At 44.8% G+C, this 4790-nt stretch overlaps 1 protein-coding gene across 1 annotated transcript in view; it reads right to left on the bottom strand.

Moving 5' to 3' along the window:
- pvalb7 (parvalbumin 7) overlaps positions 1-1859 on the bottom strand; it is an 11437-nt gene extending 9578 nt beyond the window's left edge. Inside the window, exon 1 of the mRNA XM_063202425.1 lies at positions 1739-1859. The gene's annotated coding sequence lies outside the window, so the exon portion shown is untranslated. The remainder of the gene's footprint in view (positions 1-1738) is intronic.
- Positions 1860-4790: the final 2931 nt, after the last annotated feature.

Here is a 4790-nt window from a genome sequence, read left to right as displayed (position 1 = left end):
GTGTGTGTGTGTGCGTGTGTGTGTGTGTGTGTGTGTGTGTGTGTGTGTGGCGGTGTGTGTGCGTGTGTGTGTGTGTGTGTGTGCATGCGTGCGTGTGAGTGTGTGTGTGTGTGTGTGTGTGTGTGTGTGTGTGTGTGTGTGTGTGTGTGTGTGCGCATGTGTCTTTGTGTTTGCATGAGTGAGTGAGAGAATGTGTCTTGCGCATGTATGTGTACACGCAAACCAAGGCTAAGATCAGAGGGGATAAACTTGCTTGACATTTGGAGTCCCCTGGATCAAGTGCTCTCTCCCTCTCTCTCTCTCTCTCTCTCTCTCTCTCTCTCTCTCTCTCTCTCTCTCTCTCTCTCTCTCTCTCTCTCTCTCACTCTCTCTCTCTCTCTCTCTCACTCTCTCTCTCTCTCTCTCTCTCTCTCGCTCTCTCTCGCTCTCTCTCTCTCTCTCCGCCAAGATCTCCTGCGTCTGACCTCAACAGACACTTAACCCGCTACCTCACAGCATCTCACACCCAGAGTATACAGTATACAAGGACAAACATTGTCACCATGAGAAAACAAGGTATTATATAATACATGAATAAATGTGTAATATAAGCCTGGCCTACATCTCATAACATCTCACACCTAACCACTACCAGTGCAGGGTGTACACATGGATGTACATTGAAACAATGAGAAAACATACATAATATACAAGAAATAAATATGTAGTATAGCCTACACTTAACGCAAACCCTCATTACACTTCACACCTAACCACTACTACTCTAGGGTGCCGTATACATTGGATAAACATTGTAAAGATAAGAAGACTTAAAAATAAATACATGCCAGTAAGTACTTAACCAACTACCCCATAGCATCTATCACCCAACACCAGTGCTGTATCAAAGACAAAAACCTTGTACACAAACTACATAATACCATTGAGTCTTGCAAGGGATATAAACTGCATGTATTACGTGCATTGTTTAGACGGTCATATCCATTAAGTATGATGTCTTATACTGTACAAGTACAACAATGTGTCTTCTGTTTAGATTTCTGGAATGTTCTGTTAATGCACAAACAAACAAAATAATGTTGCAACTCAATCTATAAATCACTGTGAAATCTGAGATTGTGATAATCTCTGTGATATATGCACAGTGGTGACAGCGATGACAGGAGTTATTCTACCGGGTAAATTATGTTGCACACTGCAGTGCACACTCACACCGGCTATTTGGCAACAACTGGAAGAGCGTATCTAAGTAACATTAAAAATCATTTCGCATATTTAAATCTGGGTCAGGTTTGGTCATTAATATTTGCGTCAATATTTGAGTTGATTCAAATTACGTAAATTGATTCAATATGATAAAACAAAGGAAATATAGTATATGAACTCCATGATGCCCAAATATATTTTCATTATTATTCAATCGTTATAAAAAAAATAGAGTTCCCTTTGTTATAGTAAAAATGGAGGATACAGTAAGCTGGGTTTCTTTTGTTTTATCGACATAACTTCCAATTAATTATTTTAGGCCTTAAATGCAATGTCAGACGAATTAGTGATTGCGAAAATGTTGAGGCTGTGCCACAACAACCTTTTAACATTAATATATTTTACCGCAATGTTTAAAGAAGCAATTTCCTTATCGATATCCTGAACTTGACCTTGACGTCACCTTCCTCCATATTAGTTACATGCCTCCCCTTCCAATTAACCTCAACTTGACCCCAGCACCCAGCCTTACCTGTTTGATGGGGGGATGTGAAGAGGGAGAGAAAGAGAAAGAGATCAGGAAGGATGGATGGACAGATGGACAGATAGAGAGATGGGTGGATGGAAGAGAGAGAGACAGAATGAGACAGAGGTGGGTCTGAGGTAGCCTCTGGAGTTGTCTTTTATACCGCGCCTGCAGCCTGGGGCCCTATTTTAGGGACATAATGTATCGTGTGGTGTCAGGGCCGCTGACAGCTTTGGCTGGGCCCGGGACAAAGTCTTCTGAAAGGGCCCCTCTACCCAATACATACATTTACAGGGCTCTAAATCAACTTTTTTCATCACCAGCCAAAATGGCTAGTAGATGTTCATCCTACTGGCAGTCAAACACACACTGACTAATGGGTCAAAGTGGTTAGTAAGTTAGTCTTGTCTACCAGCCAAACTGAAATTTCACCAGCATTTGTCCAGTTGGCTGGTGTTCATTTAGAGCCCTACATACAATGTACTAAGGAGCCAATTCTGGGCCCCCCTCTCTCTCCCCCTGGGGCCCCGGACAACTGACCCGTTTGTGGACCCCCACTGTCGGCTTCCCCGCATGCATAGCGTCTCCAAGCCCGCTCGAGGACCAAGAGGGAAGGTGTGGTGACGCACTGGCCTGGGGTGCTGCAGGACTAATCACGGCACTATTAATAATCAAAACCGCTACACCTCTCTCTCTCTCTCTCTCTCTTTTTTTTCTTCCTCTGTCACCCCATCTCCTTTTCTTCTCCCCCCTCCCTCTCTTGTTTCTCTCTTTCCCTCCCAATCTTGCCCTGTCTGCCTTCTTGTCTGTCTGTGTCTGTCTGTCTGTCTGACTGTCTATTCTGTCTACTGTCCATGTGTCTCTCTTTCTTTCTCAGCTTTCTACTGTTTGCCATCCCCACCTCCCCCGAACATGAACATGAACACACACACGCACACACGCACACACACACACACACACACACACACACACACACACACACACACACACACACACACACACACACACACGCACACGCGCGCACACGCACACACACACACACACACACACGCACGCACACACACACACACATACTTCCCCCCTCATGTTGCCTCTCCAATGTCCTGTCACTCTCAACCTGCACTTGTTCCTGTGATAAGAATTTTCTTTCTTCCTGTAATCCTCCTCAGTTGTGTCCCCTATCACCATTTTTTTCACATCCTTTTACTAATTTCTTACAGATCTCATCTAGGAAGCACTTAAAGTTTTCATCTTTTTCGGCAAACTCTCATCTCCCTCTCTCTCCTCTAAGTGCTCTTTCAAAGTCTTCAAGTCATTCGATAGCTTCCTCTGTCTCTCACTGTTTTTTTTATATATAGGGCCTACCATATACTTCCCAGTCTTTCAAAGTCTTCAAGTCATTCGATAGCTTCCTCTGTCTCTCACTGTTTTTTTTATTTTTATTGTAGGCCGTATTGTATACTTCCCAGTCTTTCTTTTTTTAATCATTTTTCCTGTCGGTCTACTCTTCCTAGTCATCCTAGTCATTGCTGTTTACTATCTCTACCCCTCAGGGCTCTGCTGTATCAATAGTAGTTAAAGCACTTCACAGAAACAGCGACATAAAAAAATAATACAAAATAAATACTGTAAAAATGTTATTTAGGGGATTGTGTTCTGTTATAGGCAGTGGCTGTATCAAATTGCCACACCCTAGTCTCTCTGTTAGTGCTGATTGACGTGCTTTCTCTATCCCGCTCACATTCTCTCTCACACACACATTCTCTCTCTCTCTCTCTCTCTCTCTCTCTCTCTCTCTCTCTCTCTCTCTCTCTCTCTCTCTCTCGCCTCATCCTGAATTTCTTCCTATCTGGCCTTCTGCCAGTGACAGGTGTAGCAACCCTGTCTCATACCACGAACGTTATAGATTATTTTCGTGACCGTACTACGAAATGGTATGAGACTGGGCTGGCAGAGAGGGAGAGAGCTATGGTGAGTGTGTACGGTAGCTTCTGTGTCCTGTCTTTGTGTCCGTTTCTGATAACTAAACTAAAATTACCGCCTCTTCCTTTGAGCTGCCCGCCGCCCAAGGTCATCAACGGAATTTATTGGCCCACATGCTGCCACTTGACATTGGAGTGACATGCAGCGTTAAGTAATGTGTGTGAGTGTGTGGTTGTACGTGTGTAAGAGTACACTTAAGTTCACTGCATGGGCGGGGGGTCTCGTGTGTGTGTGTGTGTGTGTGTGTGTGTGTGTGTGTGTGTGTGTGTGTGTGTGTGTGTGTGTGTGTGTGTGTGTGTGTGTGTGTGTGTGTGTGTGTGCGTGTGTGCTGTGTGTGCGTGCGTACATGCGAGAGAGAGAGAGAGAGAGAGAGAGAGAGAGAGAGAGAGAGAGAGAGAGGCCGACTCTGAGTGACAGTGTTATGCTGTGTGTGTTTGGGGCGGGGGGTCTACATACATTTGCTCATGTAGTATGTGTGTCCATACAGTATGTACCCTCAAGTTCACTGCATGTGATGGGATGGGGTGGGGGCCCTTTCCTTCTGTCCCTCAACAGTGTTGCCACATGTGTCTGAGCAAATCCCGTTCAAAAGGTTCTCAAAAACAGCCAAAAATGCGCTAAATTCTGCCCAATTTCAACAAATTGCATTGATTTTTATGAGCACAAAACTGTGAGGAAAAAAAAAACACCAAATGGATTTTTTTCCCCATTTTTACCCGCAGAGGGCCATCCCAAGTAGCCCAATTGGGTGGGTAGTCGCCCAATCTGGCAACACTGTCCCTCAACCTTCAGCTGACATTGCGTCACCTCATCACTTCTGACAGATGGGGCCTGGGCCATTCCACGAATCTCACGAGCGCGCCGCGGTGTAACGACAGGCTGTAAAGTCATCATCGTATCTTAGATGCACACATCCCCTCTATCCTCTCTTGGGGATCTTCAGCACATCTTGGCTACCGCTGAGGACTTGATTTATGTTTGGTTTTCTGATGCCTCTTTTCCACTGCCATTTTTCTGGTAGGCCTGTTACAGCTCGACACAGTGCGACTCGGCCGCCATTTTTTGCTTTTCGATT

Source organism: Engraulis encrasicolus, chromosome 1 (genome assembly GCF_034702125.1).
Source record: "Engraulis encrasicolus isolate BLACKSEA-1 chromosome 1, IST_EnEncr_1.0, whole genome shotgun sequence".
Taxonomy (NCBI): domain Eukaryota; kingdom Metazoa; phylum Chordata; class Actinopteri; order Clupeiformes; family Engraulidae; genus Engraulis; species Engraulis encrasicolus.
Note: the sequence above shows the minus strand (reverse complement) of the source record. Positions and strands in the feature narration are given on the sequence as shown.